Raw genomic sequence first — 22853 nt, 5'->3', positions numbered from 1 at the left:
ATATTTCTCTCTAATGAATATATTTGGCACATAATTCAGTTGCCCTAAGTATATTTTTAACCTCTTGGTGACTTAGCTAATTTTAGCCTCAAGAACCAGTAAATCGGGGGCAGAGCCTGACCGCTGAGTGGGATGGAGTGTTGAGAGCAGAGCTCCTTCTCACCTGCACCTCTGGGACCCGATACAGCAGCTATCTCCAGCTTAAAATGGGCAAGATCGGTAGAGACAGAGGGGGAGAGACCCAGAGCACTCCCAGAGCACACCAGGGACAAGCTGATATGCAGAGATATCTCAAGGAACGGAGCACCCACTCTCCCTGCGCTCCCTCCAAGATGGTGCCGGCTCTGGAGAGTGCTGCATTTAACAGTAAGGAGGGAGAGGATGGGGCTTCCACAGACGAAGAGGAAGGTGAAAATATCTCCAGGGGATTTATGAGAGAGTTGTTCTCACAAGCGCTGCACCCTCTGAAAGCAGATCTGAGTGAGATCAAAGACGACCTTAAACACATGGGGCGCAGGGTGGAGGAGCTGGAGTCCGCTGCTGCCTCCATTACCTCTCACTCTTTAGATATGGAAAAACCACTTAAGGAGCACTATAATCAGCTCAACAAATCTTTAACACTAGAAGAGGACATAGAAAATAGAAATAGGAGTAATAACATTCGCATCAAAGGACTTCCGGAGTCCTGGGCTGCTGATTGCCTGACGAAAGTGGATAAAGAGTTATTTGGGCTGCTTCTTGGAGAGGACAGGGCTGCCGCCATCGTCATCGAACGAATACACAGAGCCCTCAAACCCCCTCCCCCCGCTTCAGATCCCCCGAGGGATGTCGTTTGCAAATTGTTTTCATTTCCTAATTCGGTGGCGGTCCTAAGAGCAGCGAGGCAATATAAGGACTTATGTTATGCAGACGCCCCGCTGCAACTCTTTCAGGATCTGGCCCCCTCCACCTTGACCAAGTGGTGTTTGCTGCACCAGCTTCTGGAAGCCCTCAGAGATAAAGGAATAAGATACGCCTGGTTGTTCCCCTTTGGCCTGGGGATAACCCACAAAGGACGCAAAATTAACATCCGCTCTCCCGAGGAGCTCCAACAGTGCTGGCAGTTTCTGGACATTGCCCCTATTGAAATCCCAAGCTGGCTCCCCCTTCCTGAGCTTCCCAGATTTCCTAGTCTCACGGCATCAGACGGCTGGATGCCTGTCAGCAACCATAAATCTCCAAAGGGCAAAAAAAAGAAAGTCAGAGAAGACCTGGACTTGATGGACACATGTCAAGACCGCTCCTTCGAACAATACATAACTGTCCATTCTGTGATGGCGCTGCCAGATTTTCGCCTGCACTCTTTATTGCATTCTACATTTCGCCCCATCTCTGAGATTTTTGACATCTTGGGGACTTTTGTGACGGGGCTAGGAGTTATGAGCATGGAAGGCGGCGCCTGATTCTGACTCTGACTCTGTTTCCTCGGCTGCTCCCACTTTGGTGTGATAGCTGAGGCGGCTGGGGCGACCCCCGCTCCAACTATGGGTGGATGGGGTTCCCCCCCCGCCCTTCCGCCATTTTACATTTAATTCATCAGTCTCAGTATGTTGTTAATTGTCATTACGTAACAATAGATATGCACATATGTATATTCTTTTCCTTTACACTGATTTCTCCACTTACTGTCTCCTTCCTCCTCGGCTAGTTCTCCTTCTAACAGACAGGGTCCCCGACCGTGCCTATCAGGTCAGGCCGAGTGAACTCTTCTTTCTTTTATTATAGGTATCGCCGTTGCGCTACCTTGTTGTGGCTTGCCCACCCACCAGAGAGGGTCTCATAGTTGTGATAGACCCTCTCTATTTCAAGTTATATTACACTATTCGTGTTAGTGTAATCGTTTTTTCTTCTCTTATTGTTATCCTTTACCCTCTTGCATACTTTCCTCTTGTTTCTACCCCCCCCCCCCCTTTTTTTTCTTTTTTCCTTTTCACTCAGGGCTGAGGGGAGACTTCTATTTATTTGATTAAACTCTCCATTAAGTGTCATATCTTTTCTCTGTTTTCCCATTCGACAAGCAGTGTGATATGGATGATCTTCGCATAACCTCTTTCAATGTCTGGGGCCTCAACACCGCCAGGAAAACGCCACAACATCGCTCTACTCCTCAAAAGATACGCCACAAAAATCCTCCTTCTTCAGGAAACCCACTTCAAGTGGAACAGGTGCTTTGCGTTGCCAGGTAAACATTTTCCTCAGAGCTTCCATAATACCTATGCTACTTCAGCCTCCAGAGGGGTTTCAATACTTTTCCATAAAACTCTCAGTTTTACCTGCAATTCGCAATATACTGACAGTGATGGAAGAGTATTGTTCCTGAAGGGCTCCATAAATAACAAGCAGATAACAATCGCCAACTTGTATGCCCCCAACACCGACCAGGTTCCCTGGCTACTCACCCAGCTGGAGGTGCTGAAACACTTCGTTGTGGGCCAGATCATCCTGGGGGGTGATCTTAATGCCACCCTAAATCCTAGTCTAGATTCATCTACAGGCCATTCTCATATTTCATGGGTGAGATTCAGGAAACTCAACAAAAGCCTGCAGGAGCTTGGACTGGTGGACGTATGGTGTCTTTTGCATCTAACAGCAAAGGACTATTCCTTCTTTTCACAGGTCCATTCGACCTACCAGAGGCACGACTACCTGTTCATCTCGTCAGGTTTTCTTACGTCATTAGTAGGAGCTAGGATAGATCCGGCGACTGTCTACAACCACGCACCCATACACATAACACTTCATCCCCTCCATCAGAGTCCTAGGGAGTGGAGATGGAGGCTTAACGCGTCCTTATTGGACTCGAAAGAAGAGATCATAACTAGAGATGAGCGAGCGCACTCATCCGAGCTTGATGCTCGTTCGAGCATTAGGGTGTTCGAGATGCTCGTTACTCGAGGCGAGCACCACGCGGCACTCGACTCTATTACATTTCCTTCCCTGAGAAATTTGCACCCTTTTCTGGCCAATAGAAACACAGGGAAGGCATTACAACTTCCTCCTGTGACATTCCAGCTCTATCCCACCCCCCTGCAGTGAGTGGCTGGCGAGATCAAGTGACCCCCGAGTACTTAAATCTGCCCCGCCCGCGCTCGCCACAGACACACACTAAGAGAGATCAGGGAAAGTGTTTTTGCTGCTGTTGCTATTATAGGGACAGTGTTAGCGTCTTCAAGAACCACAACGGTCCTTCTTAGGGCCACAGCTCACCTAGTGCATTACTGTTGTGGCTGCTCTGAGCAGTTTTGCACTTTTTTTTAATGTATATCGGGCGTGCAGGCTGTAGCGTTCTCAGGCTGCAGTCTGTACTTGAGTATAGGGGCAGTATTGGTCAGGCAGGGACAGTGGTAGTGTAGAATCCTGTCTACAAGAACCCCAACGTTTCTTCTTAGGGCAACCTGTGACCGTGTGCATTTAACTCCGTGGTTGCTGGGAGTTGTAGTAGCTCTGTATTGCACAGCAGAGCCTGCGTGCAGCCTTCATTTAAACATTTTTCTGTACGCACTTTGCGTCGCCTCAGTTCACTCTGCCTGTAAGTGTACGCCAAGAAACCACACATTTTCTACAACGCTGTGTTCTATGTGTGCTGTCTCAGCAGTTCACAGTCTGCCCGACGCCCATAGATTGAAAGTGAAATACACACTGCCTAGCCTCAGCATTGCATAGTAAAATAAGGAGATTTTTTTTTAAATTCCTTTTTACGGCTACCGGTGACCCAGTGCATTTGCCTGCGTGGCCTGTGGGGCTTCACGTCCATCCAAACTGCATAGTTCACAGCCTAGCCTGCGTGCAGCGTTCCTTATAATTTATCTCTGGCTTAATTTTGCGTTATATTACCGCTGGCAGCCACCAACTGTGCGGCAATAATTCACAAACATTTTTAGACCGCTCTGTCTCTGCTCGATTCTTAATCCACCATGCTGAGGGGTAGGGGTAGGGGTGGAGGACGTGGACGCGGTCGCGGTCGAGGACACGGAGGTCCATGTGAGGGTGTGGGCATAGGCTGAATTCCTGGTCCAGGTGAATCGCAGCCGGCTGCTGCGGGAGTAAGAGAGAGGACAGTTTCTGGGGTCCCCAGCTTCATATCACAATTTTTGGGTCCACGAGGTAGACCTTTATTAAAAAAAGAGCAGTGTGAGCAGGTCCTGTCATGGATGGCAGAAAGTGCATCCAGCAATGTATCGACCACCCAGTCGTCTACGCCGTCCACTGCTGCAACTCTGAATTCTCTGGCTGCTGCTCCTCCTTCCTCCCAGCCTCCTCACTCCATGAAAATGACACATTCTGAGGAGCAGGCAGACTCCCAGGAACTGTCTTCGGGCCCCTGCCCAGATAGGGCAGCAATGGTTCCTTTCCCACCGGAGGAGTTTGTCCTGACCAATGCCCAGCCTTTGGAAAGTTCCCGGGGTCCAGGGGGTATGAGGCTGGGGACTTCCAGCAACTGTCTCAAGAGCTTTCAGTGGGTGAGGAGGACGATGACGATGAGACACAGTTGTCTATCAGTGAGGTAGTAGTAAGGGCAGTAAGCCTCTCCCCCTGGGCCCCAACCTGCCACTGAGATCCAACCCCCCCTCTCAGGACACAGGCACGACCGTCTCCTGACCTGGACCCAAACCCTCACCTCCGCGGCCCCATCCAGCAATGTCTCTCAGCGCAGCGTCCAGCTGTCGATAAGAGAATCGTTGGAGCGAAAGCGCCCGCACGCTCAAGCTTTAAATGTCCACATAGCCAAATTGATCAGCCTGGAGATGCTCCCCTACAGGCTGGTGGAAACTGAGGCATTCAAAAACATGATGGAGGCGGCAGCCCCGCGCTACTCAGTCCCCAGTCGCTACTATTTTTCACGGTGTGCCGTCCCAGTCCTGCACGACCACATCTCACACAACATTGTACGCGCCCTCACCAACTCGGTTACTGCCAAAGTCCACTTAACAACGGACACGTGGGCAAGCACAGGCGGGCAGGGCCACCATATCTCCCTGACGGCACATTGGGTGAATAGAGTGGAGGCTGGGACCGAGTCAGAGCCAGGGACCGCTCATGTACTACCCACCCCCAGAATTGCGGGCCCCAGATCGCTGCTGGTATCTGCGGCGGTGTATGCCACCTCCACTAAACCTTCCTCCTCCTCCAATGCAACCTCTACCTCGCAATCAAGACTTGTCAGCAGCAGCACGTCGCCAGCAGTCGGTGTCGCGTGGCAGCACAGCGGTGGGCAAGCGTCAGCAGGCCGTGCTGAAACTACTCAGCTTAGAAGAGAAGAGGCACACGGCGCACAAACTGTTGCACGGTCTGACAGAGCAGACCGACCGCTGGCTTTCGCCACTGAGCCTCCAACCAGGCATGGTCGTGTGTGACAACGGCCGTAACCAGGTGGCAGCTCTGCAGCTCGGCAGCCTCACGCACGTGCCATGCCTGGCCCACGTCTTTAATTTGGTGCTTCAGCGGTTTCTGAAAGGCTACCCACACTTGTCAGACCTCCTCGGCAAGGTGCGCCGGGTCAGCGCACATTTCCGCAAGTCCAACATGGACGCTGCCACCCTGCGCACCCTGCAACATCAGTTTAATCTGCCAGTGCACCGACTGCTTTGCGACGTGCCCACACGGTGGAACTCTACGCTTCACATGTTGTCCCGGCTGTATGAGCAGCGTAGAGCTACAGTGGAATACCAACTCTAACATGGGCGGCGAAGTGGGAGTCAGCCTCCTCAATTCTTTAAAGAGGAGTGGGCCTGGATGGCAGATATCTGCCAGGTCCTTGGAAACTTTGAGGAGTCCACCCAGATGGTGAGCGGCGATGCTGCAATCATTAGCGTCACCATTCCCCTGCTATGTCTGTTGAGAAGTTCCCTGCAAAGCATAAAGGCTGATGCTTTGCGGGCGGAAACGGAGGCAGAGGAAGACAGTATGTCGCTGGATAGTCAGAGCACCCTCATGTCTATATCTCAGCGGGTGGAGGAGGAGGAGGAGCCTGGGGAGGAAGAGACAGCTGGGCCCACTGCAGAGGGTGCCCATGCAGCTTGCCTCTCATCCATTCAGCGTGTATGGCCTGAGGAGGAGGATGAGGACACTCAAAGTGATCTTCCTAGTGAGGACAGCCATATGTTGCATACAGGTACCCTGGCACACATGGCTGACTTTATGTTAGCATGCCTTTCTCGTGACCCTCGTGTTAGACGCATTCTGGCCACTACGGATTACTGGGTGTACACACTGCTTGACCCACGGTATAAGGAGAACCTTTCCACTCTCATTCCCGAAGAGAAAAGAGGTTTGAGAGTGATGCAATACCACAGCGCCCTGGTGGACAAACTGATGGTAAACTTCCCTTCTGACAGCGCTAGTGGCAGAAGGCGCAGTTCCGAGGGCCAAGTAGAAGGGGAGGCGCAGAGATCAGGCAGCATGTTCAGCGCAGGCAGGGGAACACTCTCCAAGGCCTTTGCCAGCTTTATGGCTCCCCAGCAAGACTGTCTCACACCTTCCCAGTCCAGGCTGAGTCGGAGGGAGCACTGTAAGAAGATGGTGAGGGAGTACGCAGCCGATCGTACTGTGGTGGCAATCCCAATATATAAATCTTTGTGTATTGGGATTTGGGGCCTTACGGGGAAATTTGTTAATTCAAATGCTTTAAATCTGTTTTTGATTCAACTATAGAAGTGTACGTACGATTATGCAATAGTATTAGGCAATGAAATATCTGTTTTTCATAACTCTGCTGACAAAGATGGAATTTAGCACGTAACCAACATGTATAAATATATCTGACCGTCCAGCTGCATGCATTAATACGGAAGTAAAAATTAGACGATTAACCGCACCTGAGACGGACTACTGCTTTCGTTTACCACAAAAATCCCCCAGCGATTTTTACTGGAAACAGACGCAAATAACATGGGCGGTCTATGCAATTACTAATTCATGATATAGCCTCCAATCATGTCGGTTTTGACACACGTGGGGCGAGACAGCCCATTCTACTCTCCAGAGTGGTACCACGTGACAGGCAATACCAGATGACCGGATGAAGGAAGACGCTTATCCAATAATCAATCAACACATTGTGTTTATGTAATTCTTGCCTGCCCCAAAAGGGCTGTGTTTGATGTGCCTTATAAAGCCTTGTTACGCGCCAAGAATAAACAGGAAGTTACTTTTTCTTTGAACTTGTGTCAGACTAAGTGATTTCTGGGAGACAGTGCACTGTCCGATACCTTTGATCAATTAATCTGGAAGGGTGTGATCATTCCTAATTGAGTAAGGCGTGGTTCCACAAAGGTTTCCACAACAGTACCACCGTCCTCCGTGACGCCTCTGCTCCGTACAACTACTGGGTGTCAAAGCTGGACACGTGGCCTGAACTCGCGCTGTATGCCCTGGAGGTGTTGGCGTGCCCTGCGGCTAGCATCTTGTCAGAGAGGGTGTTTAGTGCAGCTGGGGGAATCATCATGGACAAGCATACCAGCCTGTCAACTGACAGCGCCGACAGGCTTACACTCATAAAGATGAACAAAGCCTGGATTTCCCCAGACTTCTCTTCTCCACCAGCGGACAGCAGCGCTACCTAAAGAACTTTGTCAATCTGTGTATGATATTTGTCCTCCTCCTCAAGCTCCTCCTCCTGAAACCTCTCGTAATCACCGCGAATGGGCAATTTTTCAGAGGGCCAAAAGGCTCGTATAACTTTTCTAAATAATATTTATCTGTTTCAATTCTCATTAAAGCATTGTAACTTCCACCTGAACCAATTGTTTTTTAGACTGGGCTGCCTCCAGGCCTAGTTAAAAATTAAGCCACAGTACGCTAAGCGATTAATGGGTTTCACCTGCCCTCTGGGTTGGGCATGGGCAATTTTTCTGGGGTACATTTGTACTGTCAGTACACCAATTTTTCGGGCCCCCGCCTACAATGTAATCCAAGAAATTTTTATGGGCTTCGCCTGCACTCATGGTACACCACTGTGTCTGGGGTTGGCCTACACTTGTGCTACAGAAATGTAACTCTGTTCTGCCTACCTATACTTCTGCCACTGTAATGCTTGAGGGGTCTGATTAGAATTCTGCAACAGAAATGTTACTTCGGTCTGCCGATACTTCTGCTCCTGAAAATTTACCTTGGTTGGTGTATACTGTTACTACTGTAATTCAACTAATACTAGGCTCTGCCCATAATACTTCAACGGAAATGTTACTGGGGCATGTCTATACTGCCTATACTGCTTCTACGTAAATGTTACTGGGGCCTGTCTATACTGCTACTACTGAAATGTTACAAATGCTGTGCTCTCCCTACACTGCTGCCAGGGAAATGTGAATCTGCTGCTTTGCCCATACTGCTTCTACATTAATGTTACTGGGGTCTGTCTGCACTGCTGCAATGAAATGTGACTGGGGTCTGTCTGCACTTCTGGAACTGAAATGTTACTGGAGTCTATCTGCACTGCTGCCAATGGAATGTTACTGGGGTGTGTCTGCACTGCTGCCACTGAAATGTGACTGGGGTCTGTCTGCACTGCTGCCAATGAAATGTAACTGGGGTCTGTCTGCACTTCTGGAACTGAAATGTGACTGGGGTCTGTCTGCACTGCTGCCAATGAAATGTCACTGGGGTCTGTCTGCACTGCTGCCAATGAAATGTGACTGGGGTCTGTCTGCTCTTATGGAACTGAAATGTTACTGGGTCTGTCTGCACTGCTGCCAATAAAATGTCACTGGGATCTGTCTGCACTGCTGCCAATGAAATGTGACTGGGGTCTGTCTGCACTTCTGGAACTGAAATGTCACTGGAGTCTATCTGCACTGCTGCCAATGAAATGTTACTGGGGTATGTCTGCACTGCTGCCAATGAAATGTCACTGGGGTCTGTCTGCACTGCTGCCAATGAAAAGTGACTGGGGTCTGTCTGCACTGCTGCCAATGAAATGTTACTGGAGTCTGTCTGCACTGCTGCCAATGAAATATCACTAGGGTCTGTCTGCACTGCTGCCAATGAAATGTTACTGGGGTATGTCTGCACTGCTGCCTATGTAATGTTACTGGGGTCTGTCTGCACTGGTGCCAATAAAATGTTACTGGGGTCTGTCTGCACTGCTGCCAATGAAATGTTACTGGGGTCTGTCTGCACTGGTGCCAATGAAATGTTACTGGGGTCTGTCTGCACTGCTGCCAATGAAATGTGACTGGGGTCTGTCTGCACTTCTGGAACTGAAATGTTACTGGGGTCTGTCTGCACTGCTGCCAATGAAATGTGACTGGGGTCTGTCTGCACTTCTGGAACTGAAATGTTACTGGGGTCTGTCTGTACTGCTGCCAATGAAATGTCACTGGGGTCTGTCTGCACTGCTGCCAATGAAATGTCACTGGGGTCTGTCTGCACTTATGGAACTGAAATGTTACTGGGTCTGTCTGCACTGCTGCCAATAAAATGTCACTGGGGTCTCTCTGCAGTGCTGCCAATGAAATGTTACTGGGGTCTGTCTGCACTTATGGAATGGAAAGGTCACTGGAGTCTATCTGCACTGCTGCCAATGAAATGTCACTGGGGTCTGTCTGCACTGCTGCCAATGCAATGTTACTGGGGTCTGTCTGCACTGCTGCCAATGAAATGTTACTGGGGTCTGTCTGCACTGCTGCCAATGAAAAGTGACTGGGGTCTGTCTGCACTTCTGGAACTGAAATGTTACTGGGTCTGTCTGCACTGCTGCCAATGAAATGTCACTGGGGTCTGTCTGCACTGCTGCCAATGAAATGTTACTGGGGTCTGTCTGCACTGCTGCCAATGAAATGTTACTGGGGTCTGTCTGCACTGCTGCCAATGAAATGTGACTGGGGTCTGTCTGCACTTCTGGAACTGAAATATTACTGGGGTCTGTCTATACTGTTGCTACTGAAATGTTACGAATTCTGGGCTCTGCCTATACCACTGCTAATGCTATGTCACTGGGGTGTGGAAATGGAGGCTTCCCAAAGACATGATGGTGGCAAGGCCATTTCCCACCAACGGGGTTACTGTTAAGGTGCATATAACCACGGACACGTGGAGAGGACAGGTACTGCCTCAAAAACATCCCCCTCCTCCTCCTCCAACAATGAAAACATTCTTGGCAAATGCCTTTGCATTGGTCCGTCTGGTGGCAGTCCAAGAATTTCACTTTTAACGGCACAATAAGAGTGCCCCCCCCCCCCACCATCCCCCCACCACGGCCCACTTAATCCTGGCCACATTCCGAAAACCAACTAAATAAAACCGCACTACTAGTCCGCAGTCACGACCACTTTCCCACCAACGCGGTTACTGTTAAGGTACATATTACCAGTCTGACTGGGGCATGCAGTGTGGGCCGAAGCCCACCTGTATTGTATCTGACGTTAGCTCTGCTGAGCAGGGCACTGCAATGGGATACATGTATGTACCGCCGGTGAGTTCCAGGGAGCCACCCATGCTGTGGGTCCACAGGGACTTCACATTAGGGATTTGTACCTGCCTGTGTCTAGTTATAAAGAACCCTTGTCTGACTGGGGCATGCAGTGTGGGCCGAAGCCCACCTGTATTTAATCTGACGTTAGCTCTGCTGTCTAGGGCACGGCAATGGGATTTGTCTATGTACTGCCAGTGGGTTCCAGGGAGCCACCCATGCTTTGGGTCCACACGGACTTCACATTAGGGAGTTGTACCTGCCTGTGTCTACTTATAAAAAAACCCAGTCTGACTGGGGCATGCAGTGTGGGCCGAAGCCAAACTGCATTTAATCTGACATTACCTCAGCTGGGCTGAGCAATGCAATGGGGTTTAATTATGTACTGCCGGTGGCTTCCTGGGACCCAGCCATGCTGTCGGTCCAAACGGCGTTGTACCTGCCTGTGTCTACTTATAAAGAACCCCAGTCTGACTGGGGTATGCAGTGTGGGCCGAAGCCCACCTGTATTTAATATGACGTTAGCTCTACTATCCGGGGCACTGCATTGGAACAAACCACAGGAGCAATACAGAGACGTGCACAGCTATGCTAGCATTGGAGTCCGCTGTAGGCACGTGATTGCTGAGGGTTTGTGCAGAGGCCTATGTCCTGGGTGCAGTGAAAGTCCGCTTCCTGCCTAGGATTGCTAAATCTGTGGGCCCAGGCCTATGCCGTGGGCGCGGTCCAAGTCTGCCATGTTTGGCCGCTCAGATCAATTTTTTGTTCATGTCTTGGGTTTCCGAGGACCCACCTATGCTGTTGGTGCAAACTTAGTTCCCATTGCGGTGTTTGACCTGTCTGGCACAAAGGCACTGACTGACTTGCGTATGGGGGCAGAGCGCAGATGGCTTTCCCCTTGCAGTGTGGATTGAGCTATGCGACACCTTTACAGAATGAATACTGTGTGGCACATGGATTCCCCATTGCTATGCCCACATTTGCAGCTTCTGACGGAGGTGGCACAGGATTGGAGTTCTCATTGATTCTGTACAGCATTGTGGCTATTGCCCGGCCCCTTTTAAAGAGGGTCGCTGCCTAGCCCTGCCAACCCTCTGCAGTATGTGCCTCCGGTTCCTCCTCATGGCAGACGCACTTTTAAATAGACATGAGGGTGGTGTGGCTATGAGGCCAGCGTGTGGCATGAGCGCAGCTGAAGGCTGCGCAGGGATACTTTGTTGTGCGCTGTGGACACTGGGTCGTGCGGGGGGGGGGGGGGGGGGGCAGCATGTAACCCAGGAGAAGAGGCAGGGATGTATCCCGCAGGCAGTGCTTGTGCTTAGTTGGAGGTAGTGTGGTGCTTAGCTATGGTGTGGCTTACTAATGAGGGTTTGTCCGAAGTAAGAAATTTTTTTTGGGGGGGGCCCCACTCATGCCACTATTGTGGCTTAATAGTGGGACCTGGGAACCTGAAATGCAGCTCAGCATGTTGCCCCTCGCCTGCCCTATCCTTTTTTGTGTCGTTTCCATCACTTTCTTGGGTTTTCCAGATTTTCACCAATGAAAACCTTAGCGGAGCATGGCTGATATACAAAAATGCTCGACTTCAATGGGGTTCGTTACTCGAACCGAACCCTTGAGCATCGGGGAAAGTTCGACTCGAGCAACGAGCACCTGAGCATTTTGGTGCTCGCTCATCTCTAATCATAACCATGACTAATTTGATTGAAGAATTCTTCCAACTCAACTCAGGAGGGGAAGTAGATCTACCCACAGTGTGGGAGGCCCATAAGGCCTACATAAGAGGCCTGTTGATTGCGCTAGGCACCAGAGAAAAGAAATGCCTACAAAAAGAAATAGACGAGAAACTTTCTCAAATTGCCAGAATAGAACAGATGGCAAAGCTCTCACAAACTAAATCCCTCCTAGAGAAACTGGCAGAGTTAAGGGGAGAGCTTGACTCAAAATTCAACAAAAAACATCTATATATGAAGCACATTGTCTATGCCCAAGGTAATAAAGAAAACAAATTTACGACCTCATTAATTAAAAATGTGCAGGCCAAAAATGCGATCAACGCTATTAAAACTGGCTCTGGTAAGATAGCAACTTCATCCAAAGATATAGCTAGAGAGTTCCAACTCTTCTACTCGGACTTGTATAATCTTCAGAAACAGCCCACAGATGAAAACGCTCCCAACGTAGAAGATCAAATTGACGCTTTTATCCGACGATTACCCATACCAAAACTAAAAAGCAAAGATGCACGCGAACTACTAGTACCGGTAACACAAACAGAGATAAAGGACCTTCTAGCCTCCTGCCCACCAAATAAAAGCCCAGGCCCTGACGGCCTAACCCGTCCTTATTACAAGGCCTTCCAATCGACACTAGTTCTCAGAATGACTGACTTATTTAATGCACTTTTTACGGGGGCCCCCTTACCAAACAAGCACAGGAGGCCCAAATTACATTAATACACAAGGATGGAAAATATCCCACTCTCTATGGCAGTTATAGGCCCATTTCGCTCATTAACTTTGATACTAAGTTATGGGCGAAACTTCTGGCTAAAAGATTAGACAGATTTTTACCGGCTTTGATCAATGCAGAGCAGGCTGGATTTGTGGTGGGGAGGGCAGAGACAAATGCCATAGACTCCTTCACACCATATGCTATGCCCAGGCACATAACATTCCCCTGGCCTTTATAGGTACCGACGCCGAAAAGGCGTTTGATCGAGTGGGTTGGAATTATATGAGAGCTACGCTATTGCAATATCATTTCCCTGAGGAATTTCTCTGCTATATTTTCTTTGTATGCCTGCCCCCATGTGAGGCTTAAGGTCAATGACATGTTGTCTCCCTTCAGCATTAAAAACGGTACCCGCCAGGGCTGCCCTCTCTCCCCCTCACTGTTCATACTGGCATTGGAGCCCCTCTTACTCCAGGTCAGACACTACCCAGATATAACAGGTCTAAGCATAGGAGACGAGGTCTTGTCTATGGCAGCTTTCGCGGATGACATTGTCTTCCTCGTAACCAACCCAGAGGGAGGCTTTAACAGATGGGTCGAGCTCCTTACCACTTCGGCGAGATCTCGAACTTTAAAATAAATTTTAATAGATCAACAGTTTTTAACATCTCCATTCCCCACTCTCGCAGCAAAGCTCTTACTGCTGCCTCACCCTTTGTGCGGTAGGAGACCTCTCTGGACTATCTTGGAGTAAAAATACCAAAAAAAATAAAAGACATCTATGCAGCTAACTTTGTTCCACTGCTAAGTCAGGTTAAAAAAAAATGCTTACCAAATATGATATTCCATTCATTTCTTGGTTTGGCAGAAGGAACATCTTGAAATCTTACATCCTTCCAATAATCCTGTATAAAATTAGGATGCTTCCTATACACTTGCCTGTGGACCTCTTTAGGTCTCTCAGCTCAGCATTTGCGACATACGTTTGAGGCAGAGAAGACCAAGACTGGCATACAGTCTAATGATAAAGAGGAGGTCGGAGGGTGGCATTGGTCTCCCCAACATTCCTGATTATTAAGCTTCGCAGTTGAGTTACTGGTTAGACCTATTACACCCGACTAAGGATATTCTACTCCCTAAGCTGTCCTTGGATCGCAATGGTGGCATGTGTCTAGACGATCTCTGGGTCCCTGTAAGAAGCAGATACAGATCAAAAGATTTTTGTCCCCTATTAAGAGGCCCTTGTGAGGTCTGGGACGGGGCAAGAAAAGATCTGACCCTACCCCTTCCCCAGTCTTCCCACTAAGTACTATACATAAATTACTAAACCTTCCGTCTGACCCAGGCTCCGCTTCTGTCTATAGGAAATTTAAAGATCTCAATGTAGGTGACCTGCAGGTGTTAATACACCTCCCCCCTCCTGAAATCATACATAAATTACTGCCGGACTGGTCTCCCTCCTTCCTACACCTTGCCTCTGTCGGTAAAGTCTTAGAAGATTTCTGTAGGTTCCACAACACAACCAGACCCTTGACACCTTTTGAAAGGTCCCTAAAATATACCAATCTCTGTACTAGAAAAAATTACCTTCCTACAGAAACACTTTATTATTCCCCAAACTCCAATTAAGCCCTCCTTCATTATCTCCTAGGAAAAAGAGCTGAGCCTATCTCTATCCCCAATTGAAGTGAAAGCGATTCTGAGCACATCATTCGGATTATCCCCATCCAACCTAGCGCAGGAATCACATTGCAAACTGTTAGTTAGGTGGTATAAGACACCACAGTTACTTTAGAGATACCGGGGAAAAAAATGTTCACCATTTTGCATGGTTCTCTGCGTTACCCAGGAAACACCACGTTGAGGTAATCGTGTGACGATTCCTTTATAAAATGACATCGAGAAGAGAGAGAATTAGATTACGTATAGAGATGAGCGAACACCAAAATGTTCGGGTGCTCGTTATTCGGAACGAACTTCCCGCGATGCTCGAGGGTTCGTTTCGAACAACGAACCCCATTGAAGTCAATGGGCGACCAGAGCATTTTTGTATTTCGCCGATGCTCGCTAAGGTTTTCATGTGTGAAAATCTGGGCAATTCAAGAAAGTGATGGGAATGACACAGAAACGGATAGGGCAGGCGAGGGCTACATGTTGGGCTGCATCTCAAGTTCACAGGTCCCACTATTAAGCCACAATACCGGCAAGAGTGGGCCCCCCCCCCCCCTCCCAACAACTTTTACTACTTCTGAAAAGCCCTCATTAGCATGGCATACCTTTGCTAAGCACCACACTAGCTACAACAAAGCACAATCACTGCCTGGATGACACTCCGCTGCCACTTCTCCTGGGTTACATGCTGACCAACCGCCGCCCCTCCCCCCCACAGCGCACACCAAAGTGTCCCTGCGCAGCCTTCAGCTGCCCTCATGCCACACCACCTTCATGTCTATTTAGAAGTGCGTCTGCCATGAGGAGGAACCGCAGGCACACACTGCAGAGGGTTGGCACGGCTAGGCAGCGACCCTCTTTAAAAGTGGCGGGTCGATAGCCCACAATGCTGTACAGAAGCAATGAGAAATAGAATCCTGTGCCACCGCCATCAGGAGCTGCACACGTAGGCATAGCAATGGGGAACCTATGTGCCACACACTATTCATTCTGTCAAGGTGTCTGCATGCCCCAGTTAGACCGGGCTTTTTAATTCATAGACACAGGCAGGTACAACTCCCTATTGTGAAGTCCCTGTGGACCGACAGCGTGGGTGGGTGCCAGGAAGCCACCGGCGGTACATAGAAATATCCCATTGCATTGCCCAACACAGCTGAGGTAGTAATGTCGTGCGTAATACAGGTGGGCTTCGGCCCACATTGCATGCCCCAGTCAGACTGGGGTTCTTTAGAAGTGGACACATGTAGGTTAAACTCCCTGTGGACCCACTGCCTGGGTGGGTGCCAGGAAGCCACCGGCGGTACATAGAAATATCCCATTGCATTGCCCAACACAGCTGAGGTAGTAATGTTGTGTGTAATACAGGTGGGCTTCGGCCCACACTGCATGCCCCAGTCAGACTGGGGTTCTTTAGAAGTGGACACATGTAGGTTAAACTCCCTGTGGACCCACTGCCTGGGTGGGTGCCAGGAAGCCACCGGCGGTACATAGAAATATCCCATTGCATTGCCCAACACAGCTGAGGTAGTAATGTCGTGCGTAATACAGGTGGGCTTCGGCCCACACTGCATGCCCCAGTCAGACTGGGGTTCTTTACAAGTGTACAGATGTGTTAAAAACTCCGTGTGCACCTACAGCATGGGTGGCTCCCTGGAACCCACCGGCGGTACACAAAAATATCCCATTGCATTGCCCAACACAGCTGAGGTAGTAATGTCGTGCATAATGCAGGTGGGCTTCGGCCCACACTGCATGCCCCAGTCAGACTGGGGTTCTTTAGAAGTGGACACATGTAGGTTAAACTCCCTGTGGACCCACTGCCTGGGTGGGTGCCAGGAAGCCACCGGCGGTACATAGAAATATCCCATTGCATTGCCCAACACAGCTGAGGTAGTAATGTCGTGCGTAATACAGGTGGGCTTCGGCCCACACTGCATGCCCCAGTCAGACTGGGGTTCTTTACAAGTGTACAGATGTGTTAAAAACTCCGTGTGCACCTACAGCATGGGTGGCTCCCTGGAACCCACCGGCGGTACACAAAAATATCCCATTGCATTGCCCAACACAGCTGAGGTAGTAATGTCGTGCATAATGCAGGTGGGCTTCGGCCCACACTGCATGCCCCAGTCAGACTGGGGTTCTTTAGAAGTGGACACATGTAGGTTAAACTCCCTGTGGACCCACTGCCTGGGTGGGTGCCAGGAAGCCACCGGCGGTACATAGAAATATCCCATTGCATTGCCCAACACAGCTGAGGTAGTAATGTTGTGTGTAATACAGGTGGGCTTCGGCCCACACTGCATGCCCCAGTCAGACTGGGGTTCTTTAGAAGTGGACACATGTAGGTTCAACTCCCTGTGGACCCACTGCCTGGGTGGGTGCCAGGAAGCCACCGGCGGTACATAGAAATATCCCATTGCATTGCCCAACACTGCTGAGGTAGTAATATCGTGCGTAATACAGGTGGGCTTCGGACCACACTGCATGCCCCAGTCAGACTGTGGTTCTTTACAAGTGTACAGATGTGTTAAAAACTCCGTGTGCACCTACAGCATGGGTGGCTCTCTGGAACCCACCGGCGGTACACAAAAATATCCCATTGCATTGCCCAACACAGCTGAGGTAGTAATGTCGTGCATAATGCAGGTGGGCTTCGGGCCACACTGCATGCCCCAGTCAGACTGGGGTTCTTTAGAAGTGGACACATGTAGGTTAAACTCCCTGTGGACCCACTGCCTGGGTGGGTGCCAGGAAGCCACCGGCGGTACATAGAAATATCCCATTGCATTGCCCAACACAGCTGAGGTAGTAATGTCGTGCGTAATACAGGTGGGCTTCGGCCCACACTGCATGCCCCAGTCAGACTGGGGTTCTTTACAAGTGTACAGATGTGTTAAAAACTCTGTGTGCACCTACAGCATGGGTGGCTCCCTGGAACCCACCGGCGGTACACAAAAATATCCCATTGCATTGCCCAACACAGCTGAGGTAATGTCAGCTGGAATGCAGGTGGGCTAAAAATTAATTTGATTACACTGTAGGCGAGGGCCCACAAAAATTGCTGTATCAACAGTACTAATGTACATCCCAAAAATTGGCCATGGCCAGCCAAGAGGGCAGGTGAAACCCATTAATCGCTTTGGTTAATGTGGCTTAAGTGGTAACTAGGCCTGGAGGCAGCCCAGTGTAACGAAAAATTGGTTCAAGTTACAGTTCCAACGCTTTTAAGCGCATTGAAACTTATAAAAATTGTTCAGAAAAATTATTTGAGTGAGCCTTGTGGCCCTAAGAAAAATTGCCCGTTCAGCGTGATTACGTGAGGTTTCAGGAGGAGGAGCAGGAGGAGGAGGAGGAGGAATATTAGACACAGATTGATGAAGCAGAAATGTCCCCGTTTTGGATGGTGAGAGAGAACGTAGCTTCCATCCGCGGGTGCAGCCTACGTATTGCTTACGTATCGCTGCTGTCCGCTGGTGGAGAACAGAAGTCTGGGGAAATCCAGCCTTTGTTCATCTTGATGAGTGTTAGCCTGTCGGCACTGTCGGTTGACAAGCGGATACGCTTATCTGTGATGATTCCCCCAGCCGCACTAAACACCCTCTCCGACAAGACGCTAGCCGCAGGACAAGCAAGCACCTCCAGGGCATACAGCGCTAGTTCAGGCCACGTGTCCAGCTTCGACACCCAGTAGTTGTAGGGGGCAGAGGCGTCACCAAGGATGGTCGTGCGATCCGCTACGTACTCCCTCACCATCCTTTTACAGTGCTCCCGCCGACTCAGCCGTGACTGGGGAGCGGTGACACAGTCTTGGTGGGGAGCCATAAAGCTGGCCAGGCCCTTAAAGACTGTTGCACTGCCTGGGATGTACATGCTGCTCGATCTACGCACATCCCCTGCTACCTTGCCCTCGGTACTGCGCCTTCTGCCACTAGCGCTGTCGGCTGGGAATTTTACCATCAGCTTGTCCGCAAGGGTCCTGTGGTATAGCAACACTCTCGAACCCCTTTCCTCTTCGGGAATCAGAGTGGGCAGGTTCTCCTTATACCGTGGATCGAGCAGTGTGTACACCCAGTAATCCGTCGTGGCCAGAATGCGTGCAACGCGAGGGTCACGAGAAAGGCATCCTAACATGAAGTCAGCCATGTGTGCCAGGGTACCTGTACGCAACACATGGCTGTCTTCACTAGGAAGATCACTTTCAGGATCCTCCTCCTCCTCCTCCTCCTCAGGCCATACACGCTGAAAGGATGACAGGCAATCAGCCGGTGTACCGTCAGCAGCGGCCCAAGCTGTCTCTAACCCCTCCTCCTCATCCTCCTCATGCTCCTCCTCCTCCTCCTGTACGCGCTGAGAAATAGACAGGAGGGTGCCCTGACTATCCAGCGGCATACTGTCTTCCCCCGCCCCCGTTTCCGAGCGCAAAGCAGCTGCCTTTATGGTTTGCAGGGAATTTCTCAAGATGCATAGCAGAGGAATGGTGACGCTAATGATTGTAGCATCGCCACTCACCACCTGGGTAGACTCCTCAAAATTACCAAGGACATGGCAGATGTCTGCCAACCAGGCCCACTCTTCTGAAAGGAATTGAGGAGGCTGACTCCCACTGCGCCGCCCATGTTGGAGTTGGTATTCGACTATAGCTCTACGTTGTTCATAGAGCCTGGCCAACATGTGGAGCGTAGAGTTCCACCGTGTGGGCACGTCGCACAGCAGTCGGTGCACTGGCAGCTTAAAGTGATGTTGCAGGGTGCGCAGGGTGGCAGCGTCCGTGTGGGACTTGCGAAAATGTGCGCAGAGCCGGCGCGCTTTTACGAGCAGGTCTGACAAGCGTGGGTAGCTTTTCAGAAACCGCTGAACCACCAAATTAAAGACGTGGGCCAGGCATGGCACATGCGTGAGGCTGCCGAGCTGCAGAGCCGCCACCAGGTTACGGCCGTTGTCACACACGACCATGCCCGGTTGGAGGCTCAGCGGCGCAAGCCAGCGGTCCGTCTGCTGTGTCAGACCCTGCAGCAGTTCGTGGGCCGTGTGCCTCTTATCGCCTAAGCTGAGTAGTTTCAGCACGGCCTGCTGACGCTTGCCCACCGCTGTGCTGCCACACCGCGCGACACCGACTGCTGGCGACATGCTGCTGCTAACACATCTTGATTGCGAGACAGAGGAGGAGGAGGAGGAGGAGGAGGAGGGTGCTTTAGTGGAGGAAGCATACACCTCCGCAGATACCACCACCGAGCTGGGGCCCGCAATTCTGGGGGTGGGTAGGACGTGAGCGGTCCCAGGCTCTGACTCTGTCCCAGCCTCCACTAAATTCACCCAATGTGCCGTCAGGGAGATGTAGTGGCCCTGCCCGCCTGTGCTTGTCCACGTGTCCGTAGTTAAGTGGTCCGTGGCAGTAACCGCGTTGGTGAGGGCGCGTACAATGTTGCGGGAGACGTGGTCGTGCAGGGCTGGGACGGCACATCGGGAAAAGTAGTGGCGACTGGGAACTGAGTAGCGCGGGGCCGCCGCCTCCATGATACTTTTGAAGGACTCCGTTTCCACAACCCTATACGGCAGCATCTCAAGGTTGATGCATTTTGCTGTGCGGACGGTTAACGTTTGAGCGTGCGGGTGCGTGGCGGCGTACTTGCGCTTGCACTCCAACAGTTGCGCAAGCGACGGCTGGACGGTGCGCTGAACTACACTGCTGGATGGGGCCGAGGACAGCGGAGGTGAGGGTGTGGGTGCAGGCCAGGAGACGGTAGTGCCTGTGTCCTGAGAGGGGGGTTGCATCTCAGTGGCAGGTTGGGGCACAGGGGGAGAGGCAGGGGTGCAAACCGGAGGCGCTGAACGGCCTTCGTCCCACCTTGCAGGGTGCTTGGCCATCATATGTCTGCGCATGGTGGTGGTGGTGAGGCTGTTGGTGTTGGCTCCCCGGCTGAGCTTTGCGCGACAAAGGTTGCACACCACTGTTCGTCGGTCGTCAGGCGTCTCTGTGAAAAACTGCCAGACCTTAGAGCACCTCGGCCTCTGCAGGGTGGCATGGCGCGAGGGGGCGCTTTGGGAAACACTTGGTGGATTATTCGGTCTGGCCCTGCCTCTACCCCTGGCCACCGCACTGCCTCTTGCAACCTGCCCTGCTGATGCCCTTGACTCCCCCTCTGAAGACCTGTCCTCCTGAGTAAGCGTTGCACACCAGGTGGGGTCAGTCACCTCATCGTCCTGCTGCTCTTCCTCCGAATCCTCTGTGCGCTGCTCCCTCGGACTTACTGCCCTTACTACTACCTCACTGCAAGACAACTGTGTCTGATCGTCATCGTCCTCCTCACCCACAGAAAGTTGTTGAGACAGTTGGCGGAAGTCCCCAGCCTCTTCCCCCGGACCCCGGGAACTTTCGAATGGTTGGGCATCAGTGACGATAAACTCCTCTGGTGGGAGAGGAACCGCTGCTGCCCAATCTAAGCAGGGGCCCGAGAACAGTTCCTGGGAGTGTTCCCGCTCCTGAGCAGGTGTTATTGTAGTGGAGTGAGGAGGCTGGGAGGAAGGAGGAGCAGCAGACAGAGGATTCGGATTGGCAGCAGTGGACGGCGCAGAACTGCGGGTAGACGATAGGTTGCTCGAAGCACTTTCTGCCATCCAGGACAGGACCTGCTCACACTGCTCATTTTCTAATAACCGTCTCCCGCGTGGACCCATTAATTGGGCGATGAATGTGGGGACACCAGAAACGTGCCTCTCTCCTAATCGCGCAGCAGTCGGCTGCGACACACCTAGATCAGGAGCTTGGCCTGTGCCCACACCCTGACTTGGCCCTCCGCGTCCTCGGCCGCGTCCACGTCCTCTAGGCCTACCCCTACCCCTCAGCATGCTGTATTACCAGTGATTTGATTTCACAGGCAGCTAATAAATTGGCGCAAGACTGCAGGCCAAATATAATTTTTTCCCTTTTTTGAAAACGAAAGGCCCCACTGCCTCTAGTGAATGAATAATCTAAGTTTAATAACTGTGCTGTTTTCCTGCTAATGTGTCACAGAACGTGAGGGTAGCAGAGTTAATAACTGTGGCAGAGCAGGTATTTTTTTTCCCAATTAAGGAAAGCAAATGGCGAAGCCAGGAGTAAAACGTAGCTGGGTGCGTATGATTTTTACAGGTTGCACACGCAGCCGACACGTGTCCACCGGCGTTAGGACGGACAGAGGCAGGACAAATAGAATTATTTTCCGTTTTTTTGCACCAAAAGGCAGCACTGCGTATATTCTATGAACATGAGAAGTTTAATAACTGTGCTGTTTTCCTGCTAATGTGTCACAGAACGTGAGGGTAGCAGAGTTATTAACTGTGGCAGAGCAGGTATTTTTTTTCCCAATTAAGGAAAGCAAATGGCGAAGCCAGGAGTAAAACGTAGCTGGGTGCGTATGATTTTTACAGGTTGCACACGCAGCCGACACGTGTCCACCGGCGTTAGGACGGACAGAGGCAGGACAAATAGAATTATTTTCCGTTTTTTTTGCACCAAAAGGCAGCACTGCGTATATTCTATGAACAGGAGAAGTTTAATAACTGTGCTGTTTTCCTGCTAATGTGTCACAGAACGTGAGGGTAGCAGAGTTATTAACTGTGGCAGAGCAGGTATTTTTTTTCCCAATTAAGGAAAGCAAATGGCGAAGCCAGGAGTAAAACGTAGCTGGGTGCGTATGATTTTTACAGGTTGCACACGCAGCCGACACGTGTCCACCGGCGTTAGGACGGACAGAGGCAGGACAAATAGAATTATTTTCCGTTTTTTTGCACCAAAAGGCAGCACTGCGTATATTCTATGAACAGGAGAAGTTTAATAACTGTGCTGTTTTCCTGCTAATGTGTCACAGAACGTGAGGGTAGCAGAGTTATTAACTGTGGCAGAGCAGGTATTTTTTTTCCCAATTAAGGAAAGCAAATGGCGAAGCCAGGAGTAAAACGTAGCTGGGTGCGTATGATTTTTACAGGTTGCACACGCAGCCGACACGTGTCCACCGGCGTTAGGACGGACAGAGGCAGGACAAATAGAATTATTTTCCGTTTTTTTGCACCAAAAGGCAGTACTGCGTATATTCTATGAACATGAGAAGTTTAATAACTGTGCTGTTTTCCTGCTAATGTGTCACAGAACGTGAGGGTAGCAGAGTTATTAACTGTGGCAGAGCAGGTATTTTTTTTCCCAATTAAGGAAAGCAAATGGCGAAGCCAGGAGTAAAACGTAGCTGGGTGCGTATGATTTTTACAGGTTGCACACGCAGCCGACACGTGTCCACCGGCGTTAGGA

This window comes from Eleutherodactylus coqui, chromosome 7, assembly GCF_035609145.1.
Source record: "Eleutherodactylus coqui strain aEleCoq1 chromosome 7, aEleCoq1.hap1, whole genome shotgun sequence".
Lineage (NCBI taxonomy): Eukaryota > Metazoa > Chordata > Amphibia > Anura > Eleutherodactylidae > Eleutherodactylus > Eleutherodactylus coqui.
This window is presented reverse-complemented; position numbering follows the sequence as displayed.